Source organism: Gracilinanus agilis, chromosome 5 (assembly GCF_016433145.1).
Source record: "Gracilinanus agilis isolate LMUSP501 chromosome 5, AgileGrace, whole genome shotgun sequence".
Classification (NCBI taxonomy): domain Eukaryota; kingdom Metazoa; phylum Chordata; class Mammalia; order Didelphimorphia; family Didelphidae; genus Gracilinanus; species Gracilinanus agilis.
The window spans coordinates 311163410-311185744 of record NC_058134.1 but is presented as its reverse complement, the minus strand read 5'-3'; the positions used below and the strand labels follow the sequence as shown (position 1 = coordinate 311185744).

General features: G+C 38.7%; 1 protein-coding gene across 9 annotated transcripts in view; it reads left to right on the top strand.

Annotated features, from left to right (window-relative positions):
* The window catches only part of DNM1L (dynamin 1 like), a 61423-nt gene that overhangs the window by 11004 nt on the left and 28084 nt on the right, over positions 1–22335 (top strand). The window lies entirely within an intron of this gene.

Genomic DNA, 22335 nt, shown 5'->3' with positions numbered 1-22335 from the left:
TGCCGCCCTTCTCCCCTCCTTCCCCCCCAACATGAAGTGATTAGAACAGTGTTGATAGGATTAACTGGAGAACTTCACAATCTAGTGAAATGAAACACCTTATTTTGTACCTCAGTTATTAAAAAATAATAACTGATAAAAAAGGATAGGGTAACCTTGAATATGAAGAAGATATATTTGTATGAGGAAAATGTAGATACTAGAGGGGAAAGCATGATGGAAAGCATTTATTTGGGTGAGGATTATTGCAGGAAGAAACTGAAATTGTTATGTCAGAAATGGAATAGATCATCTAGGATGAAAGGAATGATGAGTTCTAACAGTAGATGACGCACACAGGTGTGATCTAGTAATCAGGTACTCTCTGATAAAAGAGAAGATCAGTCTTTTTAGTCTTTTTAAAAAATCAGTCAGGCAGCATGAATTGATTAAGTGCTTACTATGTGCCAGGCACTATACTAAGAATGGGAGAAACAAAGGCAGAAACAGGCCTTGCTCTCAATGAGCATTCCATTCTCAGTTCTTTCCCTCCCACATCCCCCCTGCTCTATCAGGCCTGAAGGATAAACTCATTACAAATCAGTATAGACATGAAAACAAACATCTACATTAGCTGTGCTCTAAGGAAAAAAGCAAGGAGGAGAAACAGAAGAAATAAGCCTCAGTCCTGTCTCTGAGACCACTGGTCTTCTTTCTGGAGATGGATAGCTTGTTTAGTCCTGGTTCTTTTGGCGTTGTGGGATATTGTGTTGATGTGAGTTCCTTAAAGCCTTTCAGAGTTGATCATTTTTTTAATATTGCTGTTACTATATAAATTGTGCATTAGTTCATACAAGTCTTTTTAGGTTTTCCAGGGATCATCTGCTTCAGCAAGTCTTACAGCTCAGTGGGATTCCATCACATATCTGTACCATAACTCGTGTGGCCATTCCTCCATGGATGGGCATTCATCAGTTCTTTCCAATTCTTTGCTTCCACAAAAAAAGCTGCTTTTTGTACATATAGGCCCTTTACATCTTTGATCTCTTTAGAGTATAGCTCTAGTAGTGTAATCACTAAGTCAAATGGTATGGACAGTTTAATGTCTTTTAGGACATAGTTCCAAATTATTTTCCAGAATGAGCTCCACCAACTGTGTGCAACGATTTTTCCTTATCCCCTCCAGCATTTGTTGTTTTTCTTTTCTGGTGTCTTAGCGAATCTGATGGCAGTTTAATTTGCATTTCTCTAATTATAAGTGATTTAGAGAATTTTTTCATATGACTGTTGATAGTTGGATTTATTTTTTCTTAAAACTGCCTTTTCATATCCATTGACCTTTTACCATTTGGGACGTGGCTCTTATTCTTGTACATTTCATTCAGTTCATATATTTTAGAAATTAGATCTCTTTAGAAAAATTGCCTCAGTGTCCTGCTTTCCCCCCTAATTTTAGCTGTATTGGCTTTGTGCAAAAACTTTTAATTTTATGTAATCAAAACTATCCATTCTTTTTTCTGCAAACATCTCTATCTCTTGTTTGATCATGAACTCTTCCCCTCTCCATAGAACTTCTATGTTCCTTAAATTTGCTTATCATATGAAACTAGTCTCTTTTATGTCTAAATCACAGTCCTATTTGAGTTTATCTTGGTATACTCTGAGATGACAGCCTGTGCCTCGTGTCTGCCGGATTACTTTGCACTTTTTATAGCAGTTTTTGTGGAATAGCAAATTTTTCCTCCAATAGCTCAGATCTTTGAGTTTAATCAGTTATTTAATTTATTGTGCTCATTTGTTTCTGTATATTGTGCACCTGTTCTGTTCCATTGATCAACCACCCAGTTTCTTATCCAGATGATTATAGCTTTGTAATCATCAAAGCTTAGTTTGAGATCCATTAGTTGCTAGTGCCCTTTCTTTTTCAATATTTTATGTATTCCTTTGATATTATTGGCCTTTTGTTCCTCCGGATGAATTTTGTTATTATTTTTTCTAGCCTCATAAATTAATTCTTTGGTATTTTTGATTGGTTTGGCACAATTAATTTAGGTAGTATTTTTTACTTTTTTTTCTTTTTGGTTTTGTCTACACATGAGCAATTTATATTATTCTTGTTATTTGGATCTGTCTTTTTTTTGTGTTCATATAGCCCCTGTTTGTGTCTTGGCAGGTAGACTCCCAAGTATTTTACATGCTCTGTAGTTATTTTAAATGTAGTTTCTCTTTCTATCTCTTCCTGCTTGGGTTTGTTGATAATATACAGAAATGCAGATTTTTTTTTGTATGAATTTATTTTATATCCTGCAGCTTTTCTAAACTTCTCTTTTTTTCTTAAAAACATTTAAAAAAAAAAACCCTTACTTTGTGTCTTGGAATCAATACCATGTATTGGTTCCAAGGCAGAAGTGTGGTAAGAGCCAGACAAAGGGGTTAAGTGACTTGCCCAGGGTCACAGCTAGGAAATATCTGAGGTCAGATTTAAACCCAGGACCTCCCATCTCTGGGCCTGGCTCTCAACCCACTGAGCTACCTAGCTGTCCCCTAAATTTTTATTTTAAAAATACTTTTCCATGTTTACATGATTCATTTTCTTTCCCTCCCCCCTGCCAGAGTCCACAAGCAATTCCACTGGGTTATACATGTGTTATCACTCATAACCTATTTCCATATTATTCATTTTTGTAAGTGAATAATCTTATAAATCCCAAACCCCAAATATTTACCCAAATTATCATATGTTTTATAAATCAATCATATGTTTTCATCTGCATTTCTACTCCCATAGTTCTTTCTCTGGAGATGGATAGCATTGTTTTTCATAAGTTCCTCAGAATTCTGCTGGATCATTGTATTGCTGTTTGTAGCAAAGTCTATCACATTTATTCCACAGTATTTCAGTTGCTGTGTGTAATATTCTCCTGGTTCTGCTTATTTCACGCTGCATCAGTTCATGGAGGTCTTCCCAGCTCTTTCTGAAATCAGCTTGTTCATATAGTGTAATAGTATTTCATCACCATCATATACCACAATTTGAGACATTCCTCAACGGATGGACATCCCTTCAATTTCCAATTCTTTGCCACCATGAAAAGCGCAGCTAGAAATATTTTTATATGTACAGGTCCTTTCTCATGTTTAGGAATGAGTGTTCTTATTTTGACACATCTATTTAAAAAAATCAGAATGATTGTCTTTTTGTAAGTATGGTTAATGATGGGTAAAAATAGGTTTTCTTAATATTTAACAGAGCCCTACATTTCTGATATAAATCTAGCCTGGTCAGAGCATATGCCTTTTCCATCCAGCCACTCAAGTGATTTTCCTAAAACACAAGTTGAATCAAATCATTCCCCCTGTTCCTATTCAGTGACTTCCTGTTGCCTCCAGGAGCACCTACAAAATAATCTGTTTGATAGTCTGTGTCCTTTGTAACCCAGCCTTGACCTGCCTTTCCAGTCTTCTTTACCCCCAACTCCTTCAGCACATACGTTCTGATCCAGTGACACTGGCCTCCTGGTTGCTCCATTTCTCAGCTCCAAGCTTTCTTTCTGACTGTCCCGTCTCTACTTCAACTACTGAGCTCCCTAACTTCTTCCCCTGTGTCTCAACTAAAATGCCACCTCCTTATGGAAATATGTTTTATGGGATAATACAGGTATAACCCAGATTGAATTGCTCTTCAGCTCCAAGAGTGAGGAGGGAAGAAAGGAGGTAGACAATATGGATCATATGACTTTGGAAAACCTAGGTGGAAATTTGTTATTAAAATACATAAAATAAAATTCCACCTCCTATAGGAAGCTTTCTCTGACTTCTCAATTCCATTGCCCTCCCTCTGTTAATTATTTCCTATTTGTCCTGCATAGAACTTGCTTTGTATATATTTGTTTGAATGTTATATTGTAACCTCTGTGATGGCAGGGACTGCTTTTTGCCCCAGTTGTGTCCCTATAACTTAGCATAGTCTTGGCACATAATAGATATATGATAAACATTTGTAGAATTGAATGGAATTATTTTATTTAAATATGCATAAATATTCATTAGGTAAATTAGTCTTTAGGGTTCTTTTTAACTATTGTCTCCCTGATTTAGAAATCAAGACCATATTAGTATCATTGGAGGAATTTGGTAAGATTCCTTCTTTAACTATTTTTTGAAACAATTTATGTATTATTAGAATGAATTGCTCTTTAAATATTTAGTTTGTAAATTTACCTGGTCCTGGGTTTTTTTTTTTTGGTGGGGTGGAATTCATTTATAGTTTGTTCAATTTCTTTTTCTAAGATAGTTATTTAAATATTGCTTTTCTTTTTCCTTCACATTGACTAATGCATATTTTTATAAATATTAATCCATTTCATTCAGATTCATTTTTATTGCCAGAAAGTTGGACAAAATAGCTTTCATTCACTGCTTTTATTTCTTCTTCATTGGCTTTGAATTTACCTCTTTCATTTTTTAATACTGATCATGTTTTTCTTTCTTCTTTTTAAAAATTGAATTATCCAATCTATTTTATTAGTTTTTAAATGAAAAGTAAATTAAAAATTAATATTTATTCATTCAAAAATTTTTTTTCTTACTTGATTTTCAGGATTTCCATTTTGGATTTAATTGAGAGTTTTTAACTTATTGTTTTCCTAATTTTTGTTTTTGTTGTTGTATGCTCAATTCATAAAATGCTCTTTCTCAACTATGCTTCAAAGGCCTTTTGTTGATTATAATTTTTATTGCATTGTGGTCAGAAAAATATTTCATTTAATATGTCTGCTTTTCTGCATTTGTTCGTAAGATGTTTATGTTCTAATAGATGTTCAACTTTTTGTGAAGGTGTGTTCTTTTCTATTTCCAATTAGTATTCATTAGAGATCTGTCATATTTGACTTTCCTAAAATTCTTTTTTTCCCTTGTAATCTTGGCAACATTTGTTTTATTTGTATAAAAACATTTCAATTTGATGTTCTCAAAATTATCCATTTTATATTTCACAATGCTCTCCATCTCCTGTTGACTCATAAATTCTTGTCTAATTCATAAATCTGATAGGTAAATATGTTTCCTGTTCTCCTGATTTACTTATATCTCCTTTTATGTCTAGGTCATGCACCCATTTTGATCTTATCTTAGCTTTTCTAAAATTTTATTCATCTCTTCTTTATTTTATAGCTAGATATGTACATCTGAGAAGAGTAAATTGAGGTTCCTCACTATTTTAGCTTTACTGTAATTTAACTTTTAATTAAACTTTTCCTTTAAGAATTTAGATGCTGTACCATTTGGTGCATGTATAGCATTGGTTTTTGTTGTACCTTTTAGTAAAATGTGTTTTCTCTGTTTAATCTCTTATTTTTGGATTTTGCATTGTCTTAGATCATGATTGTATCCCCTGCCTTCTAATTAAACTGAAGCATAATAGATTTTATTCAAGCCCCTTATTTTAACTCTGTGTGTGTATGTGTGTGTATGTTTCTTTTTCAAGTATAGTTCTTGAAAATATTTTTGGATTCTGATTTCTACCCATTTTGCTCTCCTCTTCTGTTTTATGGGTGAGTTTAACCCATTCACTTTCATAGTTAGGATTGTTAACTGTTTATTTCTCTCCATCTTATACTATTCTTATCCATCTCTTAAAAAAACAAAACAAAACCCTTACCTTCTATCTAAGAATCAATTAGTCACAGCAAATCAACTGACCAGATGGCTGAAAGCATTTCCCAGCACCTGAGCCACAGGGGCTTTTGTTGCTAAGGTACTCCTAAAAGTGATTATTCCTTGCTTTGGCCTGCCAGCATGAATTGATTCAGACAGGGAAACTCATTTTACAGATTTGGTTCTGTCTCAAATTTATTCATGTTTGGGAATAACTCCCAAATTCCATGTACCATATCATCCCCAGAGCTCAGGCCAAGTTGAGAGAATCGAGATCTTAAAGACTATGATTGGAAAATTGTGCACTGAAAATGGCCTGAAGTTTTCCCTCTAGCACTCTTTTATCTCCGAAGCAGGCCCAGGGGAGATCTACATGTCTCACCATTTGAGATGCTTTTTGGACACCTCACCCCATACAGACTAAGCCTTTTTCTCCTGCATACACATCATTACTAGGGGGGGAGACACTTGCTTCTTATATACAAGACTCACAGGTCAAATTGTGAGAACTCCACGAATCTGGAGCTGCAGCTCCAGTACAAGCAGGACCTCTAGACTTCTCACTCCATGACCTACACCCAGGAGACAAGGTGTACATAAAGAACTTACAGCACCCTGGAGGAACTCAGCCTGCCTGGGAAGATCCATTTTAAGTATTGTTAACCTCTCCAACAGCTATCAAAATGGGAGAAAAGGACTCTTGGATTCATTGCTCACACATAAAACAGGTACCTTCTATTAACACTGATTGATTGTATACTGTCACATGCATTGGAGATAACAGTTTAGACCTTCTGTCTCTGGGCCTGGCTCTTCACTGTGCTACCCAGCTGCCCCCATCCATCTCTTTTTAAGAGACTGTTTTGTTTCTGACTACTTACTCTTTTAATCTGCCCTTCCTTTTGTTCTTCCACTCCCTTTTGTCCTAAACCCTTTTCCTTCCTACTTCCCAGTTGGGTGAGATGGATTTCTGAACCCAATAATATATGTATGTGTGTTCTTCCTTCTTTGAACCAGTTCAAATGAAAGTAAAGTTGAAATGTTGCTGGCTTCTCCCACCCACAGTGCATAAACTCTTCCTTGAATTCCCCATTTATGGGAAATAATTTTTCTTCCATTCTCTTTCTCTGACTCCCAGTGCATTCCTCTTCCTCTATAAGGATAAAAAATAACAAAGGCTGATATAATACTATAAATTAATATTTTAATTAAAGCCATGCTGATAGATAAAGTTATTAAACCACACGCTTGTAAGAATTTAAAACTGCTGCCTGCGCCATTATTGTTACCTGAGTCTGCTGGTCAAGAGGCCACTCCCCCCTAACCCAGGAGATTTAAACTGTTCTGTGTGGAGACGTAGGCGTCCCCACGCCCAAAGAACCGGAAACGGCAACCCGTTGGACCACGGGAAATGTAGTTTGATAATTTCCACGTGTCCATAGAAAATATATATACTTTTAGATGGTATCTCCCAAATTTCACTCTTACAATTCCCCCTGAGGTCTGGCAAAAAAAAGGTTAGCCCTTTTTCTTCGCTGGATCTGCAAAAATAGACAATTTCTAAATTTTCAGGAATCTCGGGACAAAAGAAATAGATGAACGAATGGATAAAATTAGCCGCATTGACAAAAAACCAATTTGGGGGCAGTCCCCTACTGGTATAACAGTGTACAATTAAAACAATATATACAACTCAATTTCCACTCCCCATAGTTCGATCAACTGCACCCCAAAGTTCAAATTTGGTCTTCATGGTACAGTGAAGGCTTTTCAGACATCTTCATGGTGTCTTCACCAAACAGGTTCGTCGTCTGGATTCTGGGGAGATGGCAAGATCCTTATCCTGAAATTATTCTCAAAAGAATTTAAACTTTACATTATAGATTACAAAACATACATTTTCTTCTAAGATTCATACAATTCCCCGTGAAATTACTCCTAAAAGAGTTAAATATACATATATTTTTACATTATCGAATTTTAAAAAACTTGACAGATATCCCCTTAAGGTAAATCTTAAACACACCTTTTTTCTTAAAAAGGGTACCTCAGGTCAGCTAAGGATGGCAAAATACAAAGAATAAAATTCAAGAAAAAAAGAAGAAAAAATTAACTTGTGAATGAAATGTAAAATGTGCAAAAATCTGGGGAAAATAAACTTAGACCTTTGAATGGAGGTCTAATTAAAGTGAATTCAGCAGTGTGCAATTACCCATTCAGGGCCAGGACTTAAGGAAAATGTCTCTCTCTGATCTGACTTATCATCAGCTTTTCAGGGAACTGAGCCAAATAAATAACCAATCTTAGGTGCTTTCTAGGAATCTAAGTTGAGGGGACCCACGTCCTCTAAAGTTTTAGAAAAGACTGGGACTCCAGGACTCAAACCCCAATTTCCAAGCCCTAAAGTATTGGCATAGAACTGCTGCAATTATGCAGATCTTAGTCAGTCAAGTCTCTGACCATGTGCTTTCTTTAGCACTATTAACAGCTCCCATGTTCCCTTTTCGTAGAATCAGACAGAAAGGCATTTAATCACAGTCCTATAGGCTCAGGTATTTGCTGTAGAATCAGAAAAAGGATAAATAATGATTATATATGTACTTCCAGTACAAGATGAGAAAAAGGAAAAATCAATTGCTCTCATTAAAAAAAAAAAATATATATATATATATATAGCTTAGAACTAGAAGGGTTATGTTACCCAAAAATGAGGTTTTCATTTTGTGAGTGTAAATGGATCTTACAAATAGCAGATTCATAATGCACATTCAAATAGAGTACCATAATTTCCAATAGCACATTTTAAAACAATAAACAACGTTTAAAATCATTTACTTGTTACAACTTTAAATCTTGGCTAAGAGTTTCTCAACAAATTCTGTTATTGCTTCCATAGCAAAATCTGATATTTAAAAAAGAAACCTTCTGGTCGAAATTAGCCTCAGATAAGAATATACAGGAGCTCCTTGGCTTCCTGTTTTAAAAAATCCTGGGTAGGGAATGCTTCTACCCATTTAAGGCAACAATTTCTCTTATAATAAAATATATAAAAGCTTTATCCTTTAAGACAACAATTCTTAAGGATTTAAAGTAAAAGTTAAAAAATACCTCTTGTAAAATTACAAGGTAATATTCAAAGCATGGAAACTTTCAAGGTTCTTTAAATTACCAAGACAGAGTAAATTTTAAAGAACATGTGCTCTATAAATCCAGTATACATAAGGCAAGTTACAACTTTAAAAATGTGTAGGAAATATAATGTGAGTATTAGAGTAACAAGCTGGTCAAAACCTCTTACCAGTTCTAATAGATTTCTCTCATTATTTGGGAGTTACAATAAAATCATAACAGAATTAATCTAGTAGCCACAAACTACATTAACTTAAAATGATTCAGTGTAACAGGAAAGTCAACGAAATAAGCAAGATTAATTTACAAAACTAATTAGCAAAATACACTAAGATACAGTCTCTTAAAAAACAGAAATAAAGCTCATTCAGTTCCGAGGTTTAAAAGTTCACCCCTTGTTCAATTTAAGGTTCTTTTGATTGAGTTCTGCTGAGTTTAAGGACCTTTTTTAAAGTTCAAAGTTCTGAGCAGGTATGGGGGTGAATATTTCTTCCCCTGAGTTTTAGTTCTTAATCACAAGAAAGTCTGAATAGGCCATTCGGCCCCATTAAAGGTAAACGCTAGGTCCACGTGGTTTCGGGTCATGGGCTCGGGGTTAGAGAAAAACTTAAAGTCAGTTTTGTAGAAAATACCCACGTGGAGAGCTTGTGTGGGTTGCCTAAATTAAGTCTTTAGAGAAACACGTGGAAGGCTAGAAATAGGGAGAAAGGGGAATATACTACCAAAATCTTTAGCGGCAGAGCTGAAGCAGTCTCTGGAGATGGAGATCTCGGCAAAGGCAGCAGCCGGGGGTCATCAATGTTGGGGCTTGGGGTTCTAGTGGAAGGTCAGCATTAGCAGCATCAGAGGCAAGAAAAGCGGAGATGTGGTCTGGGACGCTTGCAGGCTTGTGGCAGGGCAGGAATGGAGATCAAGTCAGGAGTCAGGAGATCGGCGGCAGAGACACACTGGCTGGGCTCTGGCATTTTAGTTTTAAAGCCAAAAGCCAGAATCGGCTGGCCTTACCTCCCAAGGTGGTTTGGGCTGGACTGGCGGGCTGAGTCCCACCTGAGGCAAAAACGTGCTGCTGCTTTTAGCAAAAGCATGGCAAGGAAAGCCACTTTCCTTTTTAAAAAAGTGCTCAAAAGAGCTGAGCCAGGCCATAAAGAAAGCATGGCTATCGTTAGGCTATCTGGAAGATTTAGAGTTCGAATTTCGACCTTCTGGTTTGCCAAATTATAAGGATAAAAAATAATAAAGGCTGATATAATACTATAAATTAATATTTTAATTAAAGCCATGCTGATAAAGTTATTAGACCATGCGCTTGTAAGAATTTAAAACTGCCGCCTGCGCTATTATTGTTACCTGAGTCTGCTGGCCAAGAGGCCACTCCCCCCTAACCCAGGAGATTTAAACTGTTCTGTGTAGAGACGTAGGCGTCCCCACGCCCAAAGAACCGGAACCGGAAACCCATTGGACCACGGGAAATGTAGTTTGATAATTTCCACGTGTCCATAGAAAATATATATACTTTTAGATGGTATCTCCCAAATTTCACTCTTACACCTCACACTTCCATCCTTCCTTTGAGATCATCCAAATGTAATGCACTTAATTGTCTCATGTCTAATTAGAGGTAGATTTCTTCTAAGCTACCTGGTGATAGTAAAGTTTTAGGGAGTTACATTTTTGTATTTTATAGCCCATATAAAAACCTAAGCACTTTAGCCATGTTTATTCCTTCATAGTTTCTCAGCCATGTTTACCATTTTATGCTTCTCTTGTCTACTCTGTATATCAAATTTTCTATTTTAATTTGGTCTTTTCATCAGGAATGTTTGGAGATCTGCTAGTTAGTTAAATAAAAGGTCCGTTTTTTCCCCCTGTAAGGATTATATTCACTTTTGCTGGGTTGATTATACTTCATTATAATTCTAGTTCCTTTTCCTTCTAGAATTTCATATTCTAAGCCCTCTGTTTCTTTGTAGAGGTGTCAGCTAAATCTTGCTTGATTTCTGATTGTGGCTATAATAGTATTAGAACTCTTTCTTACTTCTTGTAGTATTTTCTCTTTGACCTGGGAATGTTTGGTTTGGGCTATAACATTCCTGGGAATTTTCATTTTGGGGATTTCTTTCAGGAATTCACCACACATGAATTCTTTCAGTTTCTACTTTGACCTCTGGTTCTCAGGTATCTGGGCAGCTTTCCTTTAAAATATGATTTCTAGGCTTTTTTTATGGCCATCAGGTAGATTTTTTATTTGTTTGTTACATTAAAATAGCCAAAAACTCACTCACTCTCTCTCTCTCTCTCTCTCTCTCTCTCTCTCTCTCTCTCTCTCTCCCCCCCCCCTCTCCTAGAGAAGGCTAAAAGATGTATGTGTATATAAAATTATGTCTTATTTCTATATATCAATTCTTTCTCTGGAAGTGGACACACACAAGTCATTCTTCAAACAGTATTTCTGTTGCTGTATGTAATGTTTTCCTGGTATTGCTTCTTTCATTCTTCATAAATAATGTAGCTCTCTCCTTGTTTTTCCAAAATTAACCTTTTTGTCCTTTCTTAAAACAGTAGTTTTCCATCACAATCATATGCCACAACTGGTTCATCCATTCTCCAGTTGATGTGCATCCCTTTAATTTCCACTTAGCAGAGAAAACTGCTATAAATATTTTAGAACATATAGGTTCTTTTCCTTTTTCCCAGATCACATTAGGAAATAAACCTAATAGTGGCGTTGCTGGGTCAAAAGGTATACACAGATTTGTAACTCTTTGAATATAATTCCAGATTGTTTTCCAAAATGATTGGATTAGGGCAGCTGAGTGACCCAGTGGATTGAGAGTCAGGCCTAGAGATGGGAGGTCCTGGGTTCAAATCTGGCCTCAGACATTTCCCAGCTGTGTGACCCTGGACAAGTCACTTAACCCCCATTGCCTAGCCCTTACCACTCTTCCGCCTTGGAGCCAATACACAGTATTGACTCCATGATGGAAGGTAAGGTATTTTTTAAAAATAAATGATTGGATCAATTCACAGTTCCTGAAACAGTATATTAATATCTCCATTTTCCCACATCTCCAATATTTGTTATTTTTCCATTTTATCATTTTAACCAATCTGATAGATGTGAGATGGCCCAGAATTGTTTTGATTTGCATTTTTCTGACTCATATGATTCCAATAATAATATAATCATGTATATAGTTTTTCATATAATTATATGTTGCTTTGAATTTCTTAATCTAAAAATTGTCTATTCGTATCTTTTGACTACTTATCAATTGGGAAATAGATCATATTGATATGAGACCTCTATCTCAGAAACTATAAAATTTCCCCCCAACTTAAACAGATAACATGCTCTGGGCATAAAAAGAGATATCATAAGCAATTTAGAAGAACAGGAAATGTCTTTCCTATCAGATTTATGGATAGAAGAATTTAGGAATAAACAAGAGATATGATGCATTATGACGTGTAAAATGGATAATTTTTAATACATTAGAAAGGTTTTGTACAAATAAAACTAATATGACTAAGATTAGAAGGAAAGTAGTAAGACCAATGATTCTTCAGGGATCTCTCTTTGATGTGTTCCAAGTCAATTATTTTTCCTATCAGATATTTCACGTTTTCTTCTATCTTTTCAGTCTTTTTACTTTGTTTTATTATTTGTTGAAGTTGCATACTTTCTATTTCGCTATTTTTAGTTTTCAAGGAGTTATTTTCTTTAGTGAGATTTTTTAAGCTTTTTCCAAGCTCTTAGTTCTGTTCACATAACTTGCTTAGACAACTGTCATTTTCAGTTTTTCCTCTATCACTCATATTGATTAATTTTTTTAAAAAAAATTCTTTATTGTGTGCTTTAACTCTTTTAGAATTTCTTAGTGGGCCCACATCCAACTTGCATCTCTTTCTTTGAGGTGTTTTTGTTCAGTCATTGTCTTCTTTGTACCTTGAGCCTCCTTTTCCCTGTTCCTTGTTTGCTCCTTCCAGCTTACTCTGGCCATATTAGTGTTGGTTCTGCTTTTTTTTTTTTTTTTTTTTTGAGGATATCTGGCCTGAGTTTGTGCCTCTTTACAGCTCAGTCTAAGTGCCTGTAAGATTTCAGTGTTTCCAAAGTGGCATGATCTGGGCACAGGTCTCTTCACAGCCTTTTTGGTCTGAGCTCTGCAGGTTCTTAAACCAGGTTTGAGTCTGACTTGTGTGTGGTTGAGTTTCAGTAGACCAGTACTGTTAGGCCTCTGGGAGGCTCTGCTGCCTCTCCTTTGGCCTTGGTTTCCTGGCCCGGTTTTTCCCCGTCGGGCTTGTGTGGGTGAGCTAGAGGTCAGAACTCGGGCACTGCCGTGCTCCTGAAGTTCTGGGATTTGTTGTGTGTTTAGTATTGGGCGAAGTGGCCCAGACCTCTGAGATCGGGGCATTGCTGCTCTTGGGCCTTGGCCAGGTGCCCCGGCCTCTCTTTCTGCCCCAGTGCTTCCTGCCCTGGCACTCCGTCTTGTTTCCCTGTCTGCCTCGGCTATGGAATGCTCCTGGTCCACTGCAGATTTGCTGGGCCAGAGGTTAGAACTAAGCCACAGCTTTGCTTCTAGGCTTAGAGCCTCTTAGCTAGGTTTCTGGGGTTTGTTTTTTGTTTCGTGTTCATTTTAGGGGATCATCGCTCTGCCCCGGAGCTACGTCATGGGTCCCGGAGCCTCCAGAGAGAGCGCTCTCTGCTCTCAGCACTAGTTCGGGGGCTTCCTGGCCCGGTGCTTGGTTCTTGTTCTGGCCCTGCTCGTGCTGCCACGGACTCGGCATTTGGTATGGTCTGTTTTCACGGTTAGTGTGCTGGGAGCCTCCCCCAGGCCTTGGCGTGCCCTGGTATTGCATTTCGTTTTTCAAAAACTGGTCTAGCTCTCGATCTGTGCCCTAAAAGGTCCCAGAGGCAAGGCTGGAGAGGACGGGAGGCTGTAAGCCCCCAGGAACTCCTCTCACGTCCCAGAGGCTAGAACGAGTCGAGTCGGAGATCAGCGTGTGGATTCGCTTTCAGCTGCCTTCCCTGGAGCGGCGCTTCTTTACCCCCCACAATTGTTGCTTCCGTGCCGAGCTCTCCAGCTCCCAGTTTGTCCCATCACACCCTCCACCTCGCTCCGCTTTCCTCTCTCATTAGTACGCGTGACTCTGTTTCCCCACATTCAGGAGGAGGTTTCTCATGCAGCCAGGCTGAGTCTTCCATCGGTCTCCCCAGTGCCTTTGGGACAAGACCGTCTCCAGGCGTCCTGCCTTCTCTCTGCTCCGGGGATTGACTCCACGTGTCTGAGCCCTTTCTCACTGTGTCATCACGCACACGTTTATACGAGTGTCTGCAAAATTGGGGCGTCTCCTCGGCCCTCGCCTGCCCTTTGGCACCCACAGCCCGTCTTCTCTTCCTCGCACGTTCCCCTGCTGCCGCCTTTCCCCAAGTTCCTTATTGATTGTTGTAGCTTGCTCAGCCCTCCGCTGTGCCGCCTTGGGATTGGATCCTCTGTATTCACGTCTTGTGAGACTCCCCAGAACCGTTCCTGAGGCAGGGGTCCTTTCCCCGACCCAGGCTTTTCTGAGATTTCCTCACCATCTTGGACAAAAGAGTTTAGAGAGTCGAAAAGTCCCTTCAAGACTACTTGAGCTACACCCCACATTTTGTTATGTTGTCCCATCATTAAGAGCTTTAGCTCAGTTGTCTCTTGTTTCTGAGGTTGGTTCCTTGACCTGCCAGTTCCTTCGGATTGATTTATTTCATCTCCAATTACTTTTTAGTCCTTTCTTTATTCAATTATAGTGATGTGCTTAACATTTCCTTTTTTCCCCCCATTTATCTGTGAACTTTGTATAGCCTGATATATGTTCAGTTTTTTTCAAGGTGCCATACACACTGGATATGCAAAAGCTCTGATGCCCATTAGGGAAGTTAATTGGTTTGTGGCACTAAATTCAGCTCATAAGAACTATGATTTGAATTCTGGAGATCGCCCCGAGAGCGTGCATTTATTCCATTATTTTTTTATCCGTCTGTCCCCTTTGTCTTAGCTTCCTCTAGGCCAGGGGTTCCCAGACTTTTTTGACCTACCACCTCCTTTCCAGAAAAAAGATGACTCAGCCCCCTGGAAATTACATTTTTTTTTATTTTAATAGCAATTAATAGGAAATATAAATGCACCTGTGGCCATCACTGTCCCCCTGGATCACTGCAGCACCCACCAGGGGGCGGTGGCGCCCACTTTGGAACCACTGATCTAGAACCTATTTTTTATGCCAGGCCCATCTGTTTATTTTCTTACAAAAATACAGTCTCTTGGCAAATCAGTGCATCCTGCTTATGACACACTTGCATAGTCAATTCATTCAACACAGACTGCCTTCGTCAAACATTATATCAATCCATGAGGATGAAAGAAAAATAAAAGCCCCGTTACAAATATGGATTGTTAAACATAAAAAATGTCCTCACCGGCCATGTCCAAAAAAAGCCCTCTCTCATTTCTTACTTGAGTCCTTCATGCCTCTCTCAGGAAGTGACTGGTACATATTTTATTTTTGGTTCTCCAGAATCGGGGTTGGTGATTCCATGGATCAGGATTCCTAATTCCCTCAAAGCTGTCTTTACCATGTTGTCATTGTAAAAATTGTCCTCCTGGTCCTATTTTCTTCCCTCTGAATCAGTTCACCTTGGCATGTTGTTCTCTGGGCTCCTATTAGAGAGCAGAAGTGGGGGGCTTCTTGGTTGTTTCACTTTTGCTTTTCTTTCTCTTCCCCACATGGGGGATGACGCTTGGTGTTCAGTAGACAGTTAATAGGTGCTTTTTTGCTTCTTTTGTTATGCCTTTTTTTTTTTTTTTGCTTAATAGAACTTCATTTTCATAGCTTCAAAGAAAGGGTGAAAGGAATGCAGAAGATCAAGAGTCAAATTGGGTTTTATTAGTTTATAAGGCAGAAGATGATTTACATATCTTCATGGCTATTAAGCTCTGGACACTCATTTGTGTGGTTTGCTAAAACTGATTAAATGATTTTGAGAAAAATTAGGTGCTTGTTGTAGTCATTCAACAAGAGCAGATTAGTTTCAGGCATGTGGCATTCTGATACCTAAAAGGGTGGTACGAACCTCCTTTTCCCATCATGGTGTTGAAAAGTGCTTTTAACAAGTTTATGTGGGCAGCAAATTTCACATGAATGAAGTTAATTTGAAATGGGGTGAAATCATGAAAGCAGGCTAAGGAAGCAGTCAGAAATCTTCATCAGCATCGATCACCAAGAGCCTTATCAACTTCGGGGGAGAGGCATCACCTTATTGTTATTATTATCACCTCAAGCAATTTTTTCAGTGGGGCATGACTGTTTCAGAATGAAGTCTAGAATAATTGTATCAAGAATTATGGAGGCACTCAAAGTCTACAGTTCATAGACACACCCTCATGTTTCTAGTGCCTTCCGTATTTTGTATGGTTACACTTTTAAAATTCTCTAAAAGATATACAGAGCAGAAGAATTTTGGAGTCAAAGCCAGTTTCTCCGTGACATTTAGTAAATGAATGAAGATACTAGAAACAGCTTCGGTTTTAAATAGTTAGTGGAGTCACTTTGCAAAGCTTATTTCTTGAGTTAAATAGAGCCAAATTCTTTCTTTCACCAGGAAGGTCTTAGAAATGACTAATACTTAACGTTTTTTGAGCAAGCAGTTGTGAGTTTTTATAAACTCTTTTAAGGAGTGGACTTTGGCTGTTGAATTTTACTTGCTCTAATGTCGAATCTACATATTTCAGACAATTCACATTTTATTGAAAAGCTAGTACCAAACCCACTTCCTCTATCTCATTGTTTTTACAACGAAAGACTAGGCATGACCTCCAGTGAGTTCTGCTTTCTTTCTGGATAGGAATGACCAAGGAAGAGGGGCAAAGAGGGAGAGGCTAGGAAGGCAAATCATCTCCCATTCTGCTCAGTCAGCCTGGGAATAGTGAACGTGCCCTTTCCTCGGGACTTCTCCTGTGCCAGCATCTGCCTGGGCCTAGATTGTCGCTGTGACTCAGCTTGAAAACATTCCCCACTTGGTCTTGGATCCCAAATTAGGGATCCTCCAGCCACCCCTCCCATTATGCAGTAGCATGTTTTCTCTCAGGGTCTCCCATTTCCTCCCCTTCCCTATCTTCATCTTAAGAGTGCCAGTGATCATCAGAAAATATTCAACACCCGCTAGATGCCAGGCACTGTGCTAGGCACAGGGGTTACAGCTGAGATTGCGTTCCCTCCTCAATTCTGCCCCTTTCACTTAAGGCTCAGGGCAAGTGCCAAGGGGTCTTTCCTGATCCCCCGTTGTTGGAGCCCTCCCTCCCTCCTTTCCTATTACATGGTGGTTACTTTAGTTTAAATATGTACAGACGTCGTTTTCCTTGATGGAATATGAGTTGTTGGAGGGCCCGGGAGAGTCTCCTCAGTAATGCTTATTAAATGATTTGTCTCTAGGGAGGGCCGAGACGTGCCTTGATTCTTGGCAGGGTTTTAGGATATCACGAACAGTTAGAAAGGGAAGCAGCAGCGCGTCACATCGCCCCGTTGGGGAGGATTGGGGGCGGCCCAGAAGCTCAGATCAGGGGATGGTGGACATACAGGTGGTACTGCAGCAGCGTGTTTGATGGAGCCTCAGGTAGAACTTGTGGACAAAATGGAAAGATGCAGGCTGAGTGCTTTGGAAGTTTATGGAAGTCAGACATCCCTGAGTCACTGGACCAAAGAATAGCCTAAATGGCACGGTGGGTCGTGGTTCCTTGTTGGGGATTGTTGCTCCTGGAGCCTTCCCAGGGCTCTGTTCTCGGGCCGCGCCGCTGAACTTGGATGACTCGTGCCATGGTCTAAATGACAGGCGTGTGAAGTCGAGACGAGATTTATGCTCAGAAAGACACCAGCAGTCCAGGATCAACCTCGCAATGACACTGAATGCAATCTCACGTAAGTAAATAGGACGACTTGGTTTAAGTAATAAAGTTTACAGGCCCAGGCCAGGGAAGTCGTGCTTAGGCAGTTTCCACAAAAAGATTTGGGGTGACTGGAAAGATGACAATCAGTCAGTTGTGCATTGAGAAGCATGTTGAAAATAGAGGACACGATGGCTGCATTTTCTTTTGCTCTGAGTGAAACATTATATTTAGTTTCAAGTGCTGCATTTTGTGGAAGATAAGCAATTTGAAACATAGACAGAGGAGGTGGCCCGGAACTGCGAGAGAACTGGAGAATGCTATACGAAGGTCATTTAAAGGAAATAGGGGTGTTTAGTAAAGCTGGAGAGGAGACGGGGGCGGCGTATGTCTTTTTAGGTATTCACATGGAAGGAATATCAGATTATTTTTCTTGAACTCTGAAGCAGGATGAACAAGAAGCAGATCTTAGCTCATTAGGAAAAACCTCCCCAAGTACAATTACGGAGAGCATTCCTGTTCAGCTCCATCCATGTTAGAATAGGCGGCCTCTGACATTCTTTCCAATGCTGTGATTGTGATTCAGGTGTGTATGTGGGGGGGGGGGAGGTGTGGTAGGAGAGGGCAGGGGCCTTAGAGTCTTCTCTTCAGAAGTGTGGACACCTTTGAATAGGTACCACTATAGATTTGTGGTACTACTGTGTGAATGCTTTTTATCTTTGCCCCTAAGACGTTAAAAAAGAGGGTTCTCATTTGTTCTCTTTCTAAAAAAAAAAAATTTTTTTTTTTTTTTTGCAAAGTGCACATAAAAGTAAAACTTTTCTTCATAGGTTTAGTCTTGGTATGGGGCCAAACACAGCCCTAATTTCATGCCAGAAGTTGTCATTATTTTGTCGTTATTTACATTGTTGGGGTTATTGCATATGCTGTTCTCCTAGTCCTGCTTACTTTGCTTTCATTAGCTCACATAGTTACTATTCTAGTTTACTGTACTTTTACTATTCATTATTTTCATATCTTCTTTTTGCTTCCCTAAATGATGGGCGGCGTCTGCTTCTACAGAAAAAATGTTCTAATGACTCTTGGGGTGAATATGGAACTTTTCTTCTCGTCATTGTCTTTTTTCATGACTATGCTTAGAAATGGAATCTCTCTTTTAAAGAGTATGGATATTTTAATTTCTCTCTTCATTTAATTCTAAATTGCTTTCTAGGATGGTTGGGCCAATTACAGCTTGGCCATTGGTCTCTTTCCACAGTCCCTCCCATGTGAACTCTATCTTTTGGCACGTTTGGCAGTTTGTCCAGTGTGAGGATCATACATTTAAAGGACAGTGAACTCCTTTACTCCGCAGACTTAGCAAAAATGAAGAGAGACAGGGGGCAGCTAGGTGGCTTAGTGGAGAGATAGCCAGGCCTGGAGACAGAAAGTTCTGGGTTCCAGTGTAGCCTGTGAGACACATCCTAGCTGTGTGACCCTAGAAGACACTTAACCCCTCTCATCCAGCTCTTACCACTCTTCTTCTGCCTTGGAACTGATACTTAGCATTGATTCCAAGATCAAAGGTAAGGGTTTTTTCAAAATGGAGACAAATGGCATTTTATCAAATTCTATGTCTAAATCAAGGAGAGAGAAAGCAGAAAAGGAAAATTATGAAGCAATGCTATTAGTGAATATTGATGTGGAAATATTTGATAAAATACTAGTGATAAGACATTAGCAACATGCTCAAAATATTATTTATTATGATCAGAGTGGATTTATCAGGTGTAAAAAAATAGTGTAATATTAGGAAAACAATGACCATAACTAAGAATATTAAAAAACAAAAGCTAAAATGTCATGATTATATTATAAAGAGCTGTCATTGATACACACTTTTGCATACATACATACATATATTCGTGTGTGCATATATCTGCATACACACATACCTGGACTTAAAGGCACCATTCACTAATATGATACATGACTACAACAAACAGCTACTACTCTTTGTAATGGAAAGAAGTAGTAGAGGTTTTCCTAATTAAATCTGAGTAAAAGAGAGTAGTGGGTGCTAGAAGTACTATCCATAAAAGTAAGACAAGAGGAAAGAATTTAAGAGAATAAGCTTGGACAAAGAGAAACCAAAGCTTTCCACCTGCCAGTCCCAGCTCTACTCCATTGTCACCCACTTCTCCTCACTGTGCGTCCATCACCCCAGTGAGCTCTTCACTGTAGTCCTACGTCTTCCACCTCCTCCCCTCCAGCTCCGTACCACAGTGTCCAGCCTGTATTTGGGGGAGCCCAACGATATCACCCTATCTCATCTGAGTATTCTTTGGCCAGGCTTTCTGAAAGCTCTAGCTCACTGGAATGTGTGCCAGCTTCCTCCAGCCCCAGCTGGCACCTATCAGCTCCATTAACCAACTCTACCCCTGAAATATTCACATACCTCAGGAGTCTGTACTCCAACCCTACCTACCTGACACACTTATTCCCTTATCCCTCCCCCAAGTATTTACCTACCAGCTCAATTTATTCACCTACGTCTCCCAACACCTGCTCTCCTGCTGTATCTGTCTCTTCCCACCTACAGCCTCACCAGCCCAAAGCTTAGCACCACGACAGTGAGGAGGAAAACTAGACAATATGATAGGTTTGCTTAAGGAACAACCCTATCAATTCAATAAAAAAAATGAAATCATTTTCGAATAGTAGCAGCATTGAAAACGATCCCCCCAAGTCATCAGCATTTCTCCAGGTGACTAATACAACTGGAAGGAAAAGAGAGAGAAATTGTACTCAGAATAATAATTGCATGAAATATCTGCAAGTTAATATTCCTAGCCAGATTATGTTTAAAAATACAACTGTAAGCACCTTTCACTGCACTTGGAAAACACGTATGATTGGAGAGAGTTTCATCCATTGTACCTAGGTAGGCTTTATGAATATAAAAATGACAATAGAACCTAAATGAAACTATAATGGCATAAAAGTCATTCTCTCATAGGACTATTTTATAAAGGACAAGACAAAATAACAACATTCGTCTGGAAGGAATAAAGGTTTTAGAAATAATGAAAAAGCCTGTCATTACCCAATTTCAGATTATACTTTTAAGCAGCCCTAACTTAATTAAATGATTCGGTCTAACCAATTGTTTAACGGAAACAATACAAATTCATTTGGTGGAATAGAGCATGTGATGGTGTCAGTAAACTCAGGAACATAAGCTTGTGAGGAGAGGAATCTATTCAACTAACTATGAGGGAAATTGGAAGGCAGCTTGGCAGAAAATAGGTTAAGACTAGCATTTTTCAACGAATAACACATGAAACAGAGGATGGAAGAAGGTACTGACCTTCCACATCAGTGAGTCTGAAGAAAATTCTTAACTTAATGAAGCGTAATGAGATAGAGATCATAAAAGATAAACTAGACCATATTGATTGTGTAACATTTTAAAACCTTAGTATAGATAGAATCAGTGGAGTTAGAAGAAGAGAAATTGTGGAATGTGGAAAAAACTATATTAATGAAATCTGATTTCCATGACAGAGAGAGAATTGATATATATGTAAAAAGACATTTCTCTGTAACACACTGTAGATGGAGCTAGGAATTGGTTCAGCTATTCTGGAAAAATAATTTCTAATTGTACCACAAATGCAGTCCTTCAATTCAGCCATCCCACTCGTAAGTGCGTATATATCAAAGAAGTCAAGACAAAACAAGGTCCCATGTATACCCAAATATTCACAAAGTGGAAGTGAAGACGGTGTCTATCAGTTAGGAAATAAAGGAACAAATTGTAACGTGTGATTTAATATTGCGTCCTGAGAAATGTTAAATATAAGAAATTCAGAGAAACATTTGGGTAACTGATACAGCTCTAAGCAAGTAGAACGAGGTGAACAATATGCACAATGATAAAACAAAACAAATCATATATACATATATATACATGCATGTATATAATGAAAACACCAAAAGGCATCTGAATTCAGAATAACTGAGGATGGAATGTTTGGCAAATGTATTCCACCAGTCTGTAACCGTATAGCCTGGCTTCTAAAGCCCTCTTTGCTATAGTCTAAATAATGGGACTTTTGGACCGATCACTTAAATTCCCTTACTCTGTGAAGTGAGGGGTTAACCCAGTGACTTCCACTTCTACAATTCTGTAGTTCTCTTTAGCAGATCAAAAAATGGACATTATATGGCACAGAAAATGCTTGGCGAATATCAGTCAGCAGATATCTATTTGCCTACTTTGTGTCAAGTGCTAGAGATAAAAGTATGAAATGTCTGCTCTGAAGGAGCTGATATTCTGATGGAAACATAAATACATATGTTTGTCAGTAAACATTTATTATGCGCCTCCTGTGTGCAGGGCACCATCTCCAGAAGCTCATGATCTGATGAGGCGGGATGGGAAATAACAAGCAAACAAATATGAACAAATGTACTGTATTCAAGAAAATAGGAAACAGTGACAAGAGGGAAGGGAGTAGAATGAAGAGGGGCTGGAAAAGGCTTCCCATAGAAGATGGAATTTCAGTTGTGACTAAAGGAAGCCAGGAAAACCAGGAGGCAGTCAGAGGAGGGAAAGCATTTCACACATGAGAAAGAGCAAGAGAAAAAGCCTAGAACTGAGAGAGGGTATCTT